This window comes from Carcharodon carcharias, chromosome 10 (assembly GCF_017639515.1).
Source record: "Carcharodon carcharias isolate sCarCar2 chromosome 10, sCarCar2.pri, whole genome shotgun sequence".
Taxonomy (NCBI): Eukaryota; Metazoa; Chordata; class Chondrichthyes; order Lamniformes; family Lamnidae; genus Carcharodon; species Carcharodon carcharias.
In genome coordinates this window covers 46763818-46777970 of record NC_054476.1, presented here as the reverse complement: position 1 = coordinate 46777970, position 14153 = coordinate 46763818, and the positions used below count along the sequence as shown (strand labels likewise).

Genomic DNA, 14153 nt, shown 5'->3' with positions numbered 1-14153 from the left:
CGCCAATCTATTTACCTGTGGCTCAAATTACTGCCATGGGAAACAATCTTTTCAACAATTAAAAAAGAAAGCTTCAACTGGAAGTTTCAACTCTACTTAAAACCATATTTACTCTGTCTTCTCATTATTATTCTTGAGTGCGATTACAATCAACCCATGACTTTAATGCTGACCTATTGTGAAGGGGCATGTTCTGCCAATGTTCTTTTTATTTATTCATTCACGGGATGTGGGTGTTACTGGCTAGGCTATCCCTAATTCTCCTTGAGAAGTCTTGAACTGCTGCAGTCCATGTGGTGTAGGTACATCCACAGTTCTGTTAGTCTTTGTGGAATATGAAAGACCAGTAGCAGTCTGGACTAGCTAGGACATGGTTTCCGTAAAGTACATCTTCAAGATTTGCAGAAGCATTTTCTGTATCAGTGGACTCGATCATTTGGTTGGACTTCACCTTCCGTTTCAAAACAAATCAGATATAGTCCCAGCCTTGGTCCTCGAAGTGTTGTGTTAATGACATTCGGAAGCATTGAATCTGAGGAAAGTGATCTACCCAAAATAATTACATATTTTGTATCTTGTCATTAGCTTCTTTCTTTCTGCCATCAAGTAAGGGGTTAAAAATCTGTTTCACTCAGCTTGTCTTGATACATTGTGATCCCAGAGCATATGTTGTTCATTATGTACTTCCCCGGAATGCACATTTGCATTTATTTCTGGAACATTGCAGAGAGGATAAATATGCAGAAACTCCCAATACCAGTTTGTTGTTTAATAGTGCACTTTGTGCATTTCCTGAGCTGAGCAGAAAGGAGCTTTATTAATAAATGCTAGTGACACCCCAATGCCATTCTGATGTTTCCCACGTATTTTGCTACAGAAACAAAAAAACAATAAATGCATGAGAGAGGAAGGACTTGATGGATATGCTGAAAGGATTAGATGAGCAAGAGTGGGAGGAGGCTTGTGTGGAACATAAACAATGGTATGGAGCTGTTGGATTGAATGGCCTGTTTTTGTGCTGTAAATACTTTGTAATTCTATGCAGTATAACTGAGTATCCAAAGCTTTTTAATCATTAAAATGTTCAAGTAAATTTTTTGCTGTTTGAAGACTATTTTTACCCATTTTTCATTTTCTTTTGTTTCCTCCTGGTACGTATGTTCTGTTGAGCCTTTTAACTGTTTTTATATTTCTGCAGCACTATGACAGCCATCTATATCAGCTTCTCAATGTTGAGGTGCTGCAAAGAAGAGGGAGACCCCCTATAGAAATGCCAGACAGGTTGCAATGTACAAGAGGTGCTGTATGCCCATACAATGGTTTCCACAGTGGTCCAAGAAGGCAACTTACCACCACCTTCTCAAGGGCATTTAGGGATGGGTAATAAATGCTGGCCTAGCCAGTGAAGCCTACATCCTGTAAATGAATTAAAAAAAAACATGGGCAGACAGAGGAGCTGAAATGATTAACATGAGCTGAATGGTTCTTCAACAGTATCTTGATCGCAGAATGTCATGCTTTACATGTCATGCCACTGCATTAAAGGGTTGTCAGCCAGCAAAGCCTGATTAGTTGTGCTTGCCAAAGTATCATCAACCATATTTGTAGGCTTTGGCACACATAACCTGGCAATGAAGCTGAGGATGTTTCTTTTAAGGGTCTGGGTTAGCAAAGCCAGATACAGAATTATGATATCTTCTGTAAGGCTGCTTGCCACAAACATATTATTGGACTACAGATAGAGCCAGTGACAATCGATCAGTTGAAGCCAGCGTGTGGGGCATTCTCTTTCCTTTTTCTTGTTACTGCTTGATACTCTATCGTTCGCCCTTGGGAAAGACTGTTAATAGATTTAAATGCATTTTGAGACTCTAAAGGCTTTCAGAATTTATTGACCTAATGATTTAAATAATATTCCATGTTTTGTTCCCTTGTCTGGACCCGTGACTAAAGATGCAAACAAGTTGACAAATAAAATTAGTGTTGTCAGCATTTTGCATCCAGGCAAAATCAACACCATGTAACTTTCCAGATGTCTGATATTAGAAGAAGAAAATTGGGGTATATGTTTGTGACAAATCTCCAAGGCATGGGTCAATCCAAATAAAACATCTTGTGGATTTTATTTTCGTTTCACATTTCTGTTTAAGATATGCATGTTTACATTTCCTGGTAAGATTTTGAAAGTATCTGTTTCATTCCAATTAAGTAGTCCACTTGAACCCATCAGGAAGATATAGATGGACCAGGGAGATACCATATAAGATAAACAGCAAACCAACAGTTAAAGTAAAATCCAGGAGCTTGAACCTAGGAGCTCAAGTGGTTAAGCTGGTAACACTCCACCTCTGAGCCAGAAGACCCTGGCACTGCAGGACTTGTTGGCCATTGAAGGAGTATTCATGCGGTTCAAAGCAGGATTGTTAATCCTGCAAAATCCTTCCAATCCTCTACACCATTCTCCAAAGAGAGAACAGAATGTTAAGATATGCAAACTAAACAAAGAGGGCGTTTTGAAGAAAAGCCTTTGTGCATTGTTGCCTTTTGAGTACTGTGGCTTGCCATAGTCATGTGACCTCAGGTCATCTTTTGTAAAACAAAGGATCAAGGCAGAAGTCATTTTTACACACCAAACGGAATATGGTGTCAGGAGAGTGCAGCTGAATTTGAGTGGATTTTGATAGCTGTAAGAGAGCCAGTCACTAAATGAAGCAGCAGAGAATAATTAAAACTTCAGTCTGCAACTTTGTGCAAGGCATTGACTGCTGTGTGAGTCAGAATACCTTTGAATATTCCAGTACCTGCTCCTGTAGAGATGAATGGAGATGTGAAAATGATTTGGAAATTCTTCCATTCTTAATGACAGAAATTGCCAGAGAGTTAATCAAGAAACCCAAACAAATAAGAGTAGCAACCCTCTTAACAGTGCTGGAGAAGGAGTGCTACAAGCTGAATTTCACCCCAGACCTCTCCGAGGAGCAAAAAAGCCAGTCTTGTGAAATTCTGTTGGCCTTGAAGATCCCCTTTGAATCCTCTACTAATGTTATTTAGGAACCTTATTGGTTCAATACCAGAGCTCGGGAAGAGGGGGAAAATATTGATCAGTTTGTGACTGTATTGAGACTACTGTACTAGCTGTATCTTGAGTTTGGGCGACGGAAGGATGATCTCGTTAGAGATAGGATTGCCATTAGAACAAGAGGTACCAACATGAGAGCACATCTGTTGAAAGAAAATAAACTTATTGTCAGTTAGAAAGCTGTTGACATGCAGAGAAACTCTGAAGTGATTCATCATCAGCTGAAGAATATTGATGGGAGAACTGATGAGGCTTTGCACCATGCGGCGAGGCAGTTCAGGCCTCCCAAGCACAAGACAATGGAGAAAAATAAGAACTATTTACAAAGGAGCCAACAAAAAAAAATCAAGGCCAGAACGCTGGATGTAAATATATAAAAAGAAACGTGTCCAGTGTGGGGAAAACAGTGCTTTAACTACAAGAAGTTGAATCGGTTTGCATGCAATTGCTTTGCTGGAAGGAAGAAAAGCAAACCTATAAAGATGGTTGCTGGAGGGATGTCGGTCCATGATTCTGACCAATCATTCTACATCCTAGAACAGGTTAACACCGTCAAGTCTCAAGGTAAAAAATGATTTGAGAGTATTAAAAAGATGACAACAGATGAAGGAGAGCATTGAGTTAATATGAAGATTCAGACACCAATGCTACTTGCAACATCAGGAGCCTTGTAGACCTGTGTGAAGTTGCTGAAGATGATAACCAAAAATGAAGCCATTGAAGGTATAATTGAGGCTATATGATGGAATGATCCTTGCCCCAAGAGGACAAACTAAGCTGAGAGCCCAATGCAGTGGGAAGAAAGAAGATCTACACTTCTAGATAGTAGACATTGAGCAAAATCCTCTTATCTTAGCTGAAACAATTTAAAAGCTTTGGCCGGTAACCCTTCATGTACCAGAAAAGACTTGCAGCATTTTGCATTGCACCATGCCACTGAATGTTGAACAGATCCTGAGATGTTTTCACAGATCTTGGATGTCTTCCTGGTGAACATTATCCTGAAGCAGATAAGAATGTGAGACCAACTCAGCATCTTCTGAGGAGAGTTTCAGCTGCCCTCAAATCCAGCCTGAAAGAAAAGAGGAGGTTGAAAAGATGGGAGTAATCAAGGAAGTGACAACTCCTTCAGACTGGATTAGCGATGTGGTAGCAGTGAAAAAACCTGGAAGGCTGAGAGTGTGCACAGGTTGAAAGGACCTCAGTAAAACTTTTGAAGAGATCTTGCTACTCCATGTCAACTATTGAAGAAACTTTGCCACACCTTGCCAAGACATATGTCTTTACCACCCCAGATGTGAAGCATGCATACTGGCAAATGAAGCTGGTTGAAAGTAGTAGTTTTCTGACTACGTTCCAGATGCCTTTTGGGAGGTACAGGTGGCTGCATGTGCTGTTTGGCATTTCTCTGCTCTGGAAGTGTAGACAAAATGAGATAGTCAACGATCTTCCTGGAGTGGAAGTGATTGTGGATGACCTGCTAGATTATGGATGTTGAAATACAGTGGAAGAAGCCATTCCAGGCCCTGATCAGAATCTAGTGAGAGTGATAGACAGAGCTCACCAGATGAACCTGAAGCTGAACAAGAAAAAACTGCAACTGAAAATGACTGAAGTACATAGGTCATATACAGATAGCAAGAGAACTTTTCCTTGATCCTGATAAGGGTAAGTTATAGCAGAGATGCAGCAATCAATAGATGTAAAAGCAGTGCAATGACTTGTTGAATTTGTGAACTACTAAGCAAAAGTTTTGCCCAATTTGTCATCAGCAATCTCACTGCAAAGGATGTTCAGTGGTATTGGGGCAGCGAACAAGCAACAGATTTCACTTGCATCACAAAACTAGTTCTGAGGTACTACGATTTCAACGACGAAGTCAACCTGCAGTGTGATGCCAACGAAACAGGACTTGGAGCAACTCTCATGCAGGAAGGACAATCAGTTGCATTTGCATCTGGAACATTAACTCAAACTGTACAACGTTATGCACAGATTGGGAAAGAGCACCTGGCTATTGCCCTTGCTTGTGAGCATTTTAATCAGCGCTTGTTTGGGAGAAAGAAAGTAGTGTTAGAGTCTGACCATGGGCAAGTAAAATGGAGTCCTACTCACCGACGAAAATGGCGGGTTTTCACGCCGTATCTTCCCAAGCCTGCTTTGTTATTTATGCGTTCCTAGGAAACATGCACTGGCAGTGAGTGAGGCTACTGTGGATGTGTGATGGGTTTGTGAGTGGGAGAGTTGGGAGTGATGAAAAGAGTGACTTACCATGGCAGAATGGAGGGGATCATTAATCCTTTTGCGGCACTAGGTGCCTGTCCTTCACTGCAGGGTGTTTGCACAGACCACTGCTGCCAACATCTCCCAAGCCAGGTTGGTGACATTGCTACCCATCCTGTGGCCAGAGCGGGCATAGGGAAAATCCTGTTACACCTCCATGGCATCCAGCAGTCGCTCAAGAGACCCGTTGTTGAAGCAGAGGGCTGCAGTGCTTTTGCCTTTGCTGGCCATGTCTCCTGTATAGTGGTGGTTAGCTGGTGGCAATGAGTGCTCTGCGGGCGGCTGCCTTTTAAAGATGGTGCTGGCACGATGCAACAGCGGGGTGATAACGAGCATGCGGATGAGAGCCTGCCTGCCATGGAAACAGCGTGTTTTCCTGGAATGCATAAATAATGAGGCGGGCTTGGGAACATATGACATGAAAACCTGCCATTTTTGTCGGCGGGTAGGACTACATTTTACTTGCCTGCCACTGCACTTAGTGCAATTCTGGGAAAATTCTGCCCAGTGAATCCGATAGGCAAGCATCAAGCTCAGATCAGGCAAACTACAATAGATACAACTCTCCAAGTGCTACAGGAAATAGTGATGAAAGGATGGCCTGAAGCCATCAAAGGGACATCTGGTTGCTATCACAGAGTATTGGGCATACAGGGATGAAGTGCTTGTCCAAGATGGTACCTTGTACAAAGGAATTAGAGATAAGAGAGGTGTTGAAGTGCAGCCATGCAAGCCATCAAGGAATTGAGTCTACTCTGAAGAAGGTAAGAGAAGTGCTCTACCCATCAAATATGGGCATCGAGATCAGCCAGTGCAGTGCTTGTAAGCAACATCAAGCTAAGCAAACTAAAGGACCGCTCATAACTTATGACATCTCAGAAAAGACTAGAAAGAACAGTTTATTTGTTCATGCGTGATGATTTTGCAGACCAAGGATGTGGGTAACTTGTAACTGCAAATGAGAGTGCATGCAATTTGTTTTCACTTTTTATGATCAGGGGAATGTTTAAGAAATGCCTTTGTGCACTTTTGTCTTTTGAGTACGGCCGCTTACCAGAGTCATGTGACCTCAGTCACCTTTGGTAAAACAAAGGATTGCATCAGAAGCCATTTCTACACACACCATGTGGAACATAAGGGAGCTTAAACTAGGTCCAGTTCATATTGAAATTTTGCGTAGCAAATGCAACTATTTATTTTCCTTCCTCTAAAGAGGGATTGCTAACCCTATAACTACTGTAAATTTACAGTACATTTTTGCTGCTGTTTGCTTAGTTTGCTATTTAATAAATCTTTGACAGTCTTTATCCAAAGCCATGGTCTAGCAGAATGTTTGTTCCTCCACCTTCCAAAATCAAAGAGGATCCCACATGGCGTCATGATATAACCAGCAAGGGCCAAGGTTTCTGCAGGACTCGTGAGTGTCTAGACAAGAAAAGCCATACCGTTATAAAGAGATGGAGTTTGCTTTTACTAGAAAAATCTGATGTGCTGAATGTATTTTTTAAAATAAACATTACCAATGAAATCTCAAAAGCATAGCTGAATTGCAGTGACTGAGTTAGTCAAATTCCATTTCTTGGTTTGGTACTTGGGATTTTCATATTTTCATGGTAACTAAGAGTGTCCTCTTAAATTATTAACGCACCCACTTCCATGAGTTTTCCTCTTCACTAATAATATTTTGTGTAGAACCTTAGTAAATGCCTTTAGGAAGTCCATATGAATGACATCCATATTTATCCCCTTATCCACCATGCTAGTGATCGCAAAATAATTAACTTGATAAGTCAGACTTACCCTACTCAGATCCATCCTGCCTCTCTTTGACCAATTGATACTTGTTCAAGTGCACAGTCACTCTGTCTCTATTGATAGATTCTAGTAACTTTAGTTTGCCACTAATACTTTTGATTTAATAATACTAATTGATACTAATAATTTTAATTTAACATTTTTAATTCATAGGAATCCTGTAATTTATAAATGGAGGAACTGATTACAAAAGCAAAGAGGTAATGTTAAAAAGATAAAATCATTGGTTAGATAGCAGTTAGAGTATTCTGCCAATTTTGGGTGCCCTACTTTGAGGAGAATGTCAGGGACATGCAGCAGAGATTGACTATGACAATGTCAGAGATTAAAAACTTAAGTTACAGACGAGAAGCTGATAGAGAAACTGAGGTACCTTTTTGTCAGAGATTAAGAGGCGATCTGATAGAGGTGCTCAAAATCTGAGGGGCATTAATAAAGTATATAAGGGCCCTCCTCAGTTAGTTGCTTAGTCGATGCCATTTATTTATCATAAATAAAAGAATGAAGGAAGAAATTGGGAGAACACGAGTTAGGGCAGGGAATGTTCTTCCAGGAGCGGTTGTGGAAGCAGAGTTCATGTGGCTTTTGAAAGGAAAGTGGTTAAATATTTAAGATAAAAATTGACTAGTGAATGGTGAGACACCAGGCAAATGAAACCCAGTAGCTAGTTCTTTCGAAGACCTTTTGAAGCCCACCACAAACTGGAGGAACAGCACCTCATCTTCCAACCTGGATTTAACATTGAGTTCAACAGCTTCAGACTATGAACCCTCTCCCATCTTCACCCCCTTTTTAATCCCTTTTAAAATTTTATTTTTATTTATTTTTATTTTTATTCATTGTTTTATCCTATTTCATCCCCTTTTTAATCCCATTCTTTTGTCCTTTTTCCCCAACCACACCCCCCCAAAAAGAGCCATCTACTTGTTCTATGTTGTTCTTTCAGAGTGCTGAGCCTTGTTCTGCTATTAGCACATTCTGCTTCCTTATCTTTATGCTACTATCAGCACCTTGTTTAGTCTTCACTACCATTAACACTCCCTTTATCTTATGTCCATGACACCTTTGTCAATCTCTCCTTAGTCCCCACCTATTGCTTTCCTTCTATCCTGCTTTACCCACTCCACCCCCTTAAACAGTGTAAATTCCATCACATTTGTTCTTCTCTTTAGCTCTGAAGAAGATTCATACAGACTCAATGTTAACTCTGTTTCTCTCTCCAGGGATGCTGTCAGACTTGCTGACTTTTTCCAGCATTTTCTGTTTTTCTTTCGAAGACTCGTGTCATGAAGAGATATTAATGTGTATAATGTTATTGAAAGTTATTTTTAAAAATAGCATTCTAGTGGGGGTCTGTGTAACTCTTTCGAGTACAAACCCGTTTCCATCTGTTCCGATTCAGATGAAGTTACATTGTTTCATAGTTTGCCAGTGTGAGATTTGAATTCTTGATTATTTTGTAAATTCTCCCAGTGTAGCTTGTAACTCTTTCGAGTACAAACACGTTTCCATCTGTTCCTATTCAGATGAAGTTACATTGTTCCATAGTTTGCCATTGTGAGATTTGAACTCTTGATACTCTTTTGAGTAAACCTGTTTCCATCTGTTTCAGATGAAGTTACATTGTTTCATAGTTTGCCATTGTGAGATTTGAACTCTTGATCTTGGGGTTACAAACCCAGTGCCATAACCACTTGGCTATTTAAGCCAAGCAAAATTAGCAGGCAACTGTAACTCTTTCGAGTACAAACCCGTTTCCATCTGTTTCAGATGAAGTTACATTGTTTTCATAGTTTGCCATTGTGAGATTTGAACTCTTGATCTTGGGGTTACAAACCCAGTACCATAACCACTTGGCTATTTAGGCCAAGCTGGGGGTCTGTGTATAGGTGTGTATTTGTGTGTGTCTTAATTGGATTAAAGCCAGCTGTCCTGGATGCTATTGATGTATTGTAGTTTTGAGATGTTAATTGGGTGAACAGTAAGGAGAACAGTAAGAAAAAGTGTTCATTTGCATTTGTTGAATAAACCATTCAAGACTACAGGGTAAAATCTTGAGTCTAGCTGGAAGAAACCAAACAATGTGTTTATTTTTTCAGCTTACTAATAAAATTGGTGCTATGAAAGGGGTTTTATTGTTAGAAGAGCTGAAGTTCAAAAGAAATAGGGCAGAATTTTGCTCTTAGCGTGCGGGGGCGTTCGGGAAGCCATCGCAATCTTACCCTACTCAGATCCATGCTGCCAATCTGGCCGGAAAGGCACTTTGATGCTGGCGGGCCAATTAAGGCCCACCCAGCGTGAAACATGAGTGGCAGCACTGAGTGCTGCCTGTGCAGGTGGGGGAGGAGGGTAAGCCGAGTGAGCGCTACATAATCTCCCTGAGGCACAGAGCTGCCTTAGGGCGATGAAGATATATAAAAAAAAAATTTAAAAATAAAAATGTAATGAAGCATGTCCCCTCATAAGACTCTGTCATTTGAGCAGGGACATGTTATTAATGAAAAATTAAAGTTTTTATTTTATTTTTATTTTGCTTTTGGAAATCTCATCCCGCCCATGGATGAGGTTTCCAAAAAAGTACATTAGACGGGCAGCAAAAATTTATTTTAATTAACTTTTCAATGGCCTTAATAGGCCTCTTAATTGTTGGTGGGCATGCTGCCGACTCCAGCGTGTGCACGCTGACCAAAATATTGCGCGTCACTTTACGCTCAGTCGGCTCAGGCGCAGGCCTGCCCTCCGAGCGAAAAATTTTACCCCTAGTGATACAATAGAAAATTTACATTCAAAGGGAAATGAGTTTGTGTGTGTAAGGTATTTAAGACCAAACCAGCCTGTACACCTCCAACCAACTTGCAAAGGAACCTCCTTTGGAATTCATAAGGTCAAATGTGCTTTGCCTGGTGTTTATTTAAAGTCTATGGGTTACTGTTGCCTTTGTGGAGATTTACCTGAGGATGATTAATTTGGGGATTTGTTGAAAAGTCATTTTAGTAGTAATTTGTAGCCATGCGTACGTGTTTAATTTGTTGTTAAATTAATAAATGTTTAATTTAATATTACATAAAAACCACGAGACTCGGTCTTATTCCTACTGAATTCAAAGTCTGCATCTCGACACAAATTGCATAAATGGATTTCCCTCTGGGATTTGAACAACTTAGCCTTTACCATCGGCTGTGTCATAATAACCTGGTAGTTTTAAATAGTTTAATGGCTTCCATCTGTGTTACAATATTCAGTGACTTTGTGACTTGGTTCATCTTTTGATTTATAAATGCTGTTCTGTGATAGTGTTGTCATGTTGGCCCACCTGTATATTTGGAAACCTAGCATTGTAATCTGCACTGGTTAGTTGTGCAATCATCTTAGTACTGCAATAGGCAACATCATAACAATATGGTTGCTATGAGATCATGCAAGTTGTCAGTTAAAAAACCTGTGTGAGCAACTCATCTGGAGAATTGTACTTTGGAATCTCCACAGTGGAAAACCTTGTTACTATGTATCCTTTGATAACTTATTAAGTAATTGATTGAACTAAAGGGCTACATAACTGTAGTTAGAAGTGTATGACATTCTCAGAGCAGGTTCTGGAAATAATAGACTTTTCCATATAAATATTGATACTATTGAGAACAAAACTAAAAATAATAAGACTGTTGAATTCTTTATTTTGCATTGTTTACTATTTTGAATTCAGATTGATATATTTGTATAACACTTCATTTTCAAAATCTCACCTTCTACCGGGTCACTCCTCAAGCTTCTCTTCTCTGTAGAAAAGAGCCTCAGTTTGTTCAGTCTTTCCTGGCAACCTCTCAGTTCTGGTATTATTCTTGTAAATCTTGTTTGCGCCTTCTTCTCACACTCTATATCCTTTTTTATTAAATGGGGAGCAGAACTGTTCAGTGCTCCAAGTGTAGCCTAACGAAGGTACTGTACATATTTAACGTAACTTTCCTGCTTTTCAATTCAATCCCTTTAGAAATGAAATCCATTGTTTTGTTTTATTTTTGTATAGCTTTATCTTTAACCAACCATTGTTCTATATATTAGCCTCTTGTTTTTGTTAGATGCTTTAATGAAGTCATGGTATACAGCATCATCTTTCCACAGTCCACTTGGGATGTCAATTTCTAAAAAAAAATCAAGAAAGTTGGTCAAGCAAGATCTTTCCCATCTGAATCCTTGTTGGCTTCTTGCTCAGTTATTATCATATAGATAATATTTAAGCTTACTTCTGGCACTTTTTTTCATAATTTTACACAGCACTGAGGTAAGGCAAGATGCATGAATCACTTGGGTTTGTTTTGCTACCCTTTTGGACAACTATACCAGTAGTTCAGTTCCGATTTACTGGGATCTCACCAGGATTTGTTGGATGACAATTTCATTGGGAACCTCTGGCTCTGTGACATTAACTTTAGCATAAATTTGGCAGAATTGCTGTATATGTTCATCAATAGGATTTCTGCTGGACTTGCAACAAAGATATGGCAACAGAGGGGTAGAAGACCTGAGGAAATCCTTAGCAATTGATATCATGGAATGGATTTTTTGGCACTTCCATTTCAGTTATGTTAAAGTTGTTAATTGGATTTGGTTATTGCTATTTGTGGAGAGCATAGTGTATACTTTGAGTCAGCTTAACTCTATGACAGATTTCATGGTACTGTCATTAGTAGAAAGTGGAAAAATTAACTGTGTATAAATATGTTAATACGTCATGTTTTATATGAATATAAAAGTAAGATTGGGGAAGGTCTGAAATGATTATCTGGCTCCAGTATGTCTAGCTTTCCAGAAGATCGGCTTTTATTTTTGACTTCCAAATAGCTTTAGCGAACCAGTTAAGCTAGGAAATCTTTCTTTGGTAGTTGCAAACAACTCCCTCTCATGGATCATTCAGTTTGGAAATGGCTGTGACATTTTTAATGGATTATTTTATGTCTAATTGAAACTTGCTATGAAGTCAATGCATTTTAAAGGTACATGGGATATTTAAGCTTCTGACCTGAGAGGCAGAAAGACTGAACCACAAAAACTGTGGGAATCTATGCAGTGCTGGTGAAACAGAACAGAAAACAAGTGCAGGTAAATGTTATGGAGTATCAGTAAAGAGACTCTTACTCATGTCATGGCTATATGTAGTTTTACATGATCTTGTCTTTCTCTACTTTTGAATGCAGGTCTCTTCCAAGGCTTGTTCTTTCACTGCGGGAGTGTCAATCCAATTCAATTCTCCTTAGCTGCGCCTTGCCTGACTTGTGGGAGAGGTGCGGCGATGGTGGAGGAGGGAGGAACGGTTAGTTGATCAGCTTCCAGACTATTTACAGCAGTCACACATAAATCTATGCTGTTTCACGATATTTTATTTGATCTTTGGATGTGAGTGATGCTGACAAGGCCACATTGAATAACCATCTTTGCTTGGCCTGAGAAGGTGTGGTAGACCGTCTCCTTGAACTACTATAGTCCTTGGAATAGTGCTGTCTCAATGGTGTTAGGAGTGGATTTCAAAGATATTAACCCAACATCTATGAGGCTTAAAGGGGATCTTAGACTGAATAGTGTTCCCACAGCATTATAGCTCTTTGTTTCGGTGTTGGAGATTGCCGTTGTAGTTTTGTGGCTTCAAATGCATGGCAGGACTTGGCACTCTGAGATGAGCGGTTCACACCTGACCCCTGAAAGCCTCTCCCTCTACAAACTCATGCAATAGAACACTCACATTTTTTGATAGGTTGCTTTCTGGCATCGGTTTTGGATGAGCTGCATTGGGACGACCTAAGTTGTTACCTTCTGATTCTGATGTCTAAATCTCTTCAATGCCTTGCCTTTCCCTGTCATTGTAGCCTTTCCCAGATTTACAATCCCCTCCCTAGAACAGTTTACGGACTCAGGCCTGTTGTTCTTCAGCTGCCTAGAACCCACACTCTGGAATTCTTTCCCTAAACCCTTTTGCCTTGCCACCTCCTCTCCTCCTTAATACCTATTTCTTTGACTAAGTTTTGGTCACCTCTCCTAATATCTCCTCCTTATCCACAGCATTTTGATATGCCTCTGAAGCATTTATGTACTTTTCCACCTTGAAGATACTGTATACGTTCACATTATTGTTGAGCAAATGTCATTGGAGCAATAAGGACACCTGGTGCTCCTCTTGGCTTCTCTACACTTTGCATTGAAATAGCCAATTGAAGTCTTGGCCTACTTACTTCATGGAAAATGAAGAATGAAAAATGTGCTGGGCACAAGGTTACAGATTGTGGTCATAAACAGTTTTTATGATCTGCTGTACCTAATTGATGCCCATTTTTGGCGGCTAGGTCTGTCCTTAGCTTGTTCCATATTATGTTTTGTGTTCAGCATGCTTTTAAAAGGTATCACTTTATTCTGTTTATATTTTGCTGGCTTCTAATTTTAAAGCAGCATCCGGAAATGTTACTGATAGGTGGGCATTCCATGTCGTTGTGGTGTACAATCAGCTAGTTCCTATTGTGAAAATGGACTGCTTTCATATTGAAAGGGAGATTGGCATTTTCCCCATCTCAGTGCAGTTTCCTCATTATTTCTGTGAAAGCTGGAGTGAGCAATGATTGGGACAGAGAGGTAAGTATGCAGGAGGAATATAGGGAACCTTGGACATAAACAGTAGGAAAAAGGAACTGAAAGTCAGGAACAGAGAGTAGGGAATAGAAACAGCAGAGAGGGAAAAAAATGAAAGAACGGCAAACAACCAGTATATAACAAGCATGCAATGCAGCAGCAAGAAGCAAAGGATTCTTAAGAGAACATACTTTGTGTAAATAACACATTAAGCATTATAACTTACATTTTCTTTGATAAAGTTATGTTTGAGAGTAGATAAATAAGTAGAAGTAATTTTAGTGTATATTTCTGGTTGTGCACTAACATTCATAAATTTACACGAAGGCAATACAGGGAAGAGTTCAATTGTAGTGGGAATTAC

General features: G+C 39.7%; 1 protein-coding gene across 3 annotated transcripts in view; it reads left to right on the top strand.

The window, feature by feature from the left end:
• The window catches only part of stk33 (serine/threonine kinase 33), a 189800-nt gene that overhangs the window by 71828 nt on the left and 103819 nt on the right, over positions 1-14153 (top strand). For 2 of the 3 annotated variants that reach the window (XM_041198447.1, XM_041198449.1), the window contains one exon: positions 12370-12485. The exons of the other annotated variant lie outside the window; for it this stretch is intronic. The gene's annotated coding sequence lies outside the window, so the exon portion shown is untranslated. The remainder of the gene's footprint in view (positions 1-12369; positions 12486-14153) is intronic. 3 annotated transcript variants of the gene reach the window in all.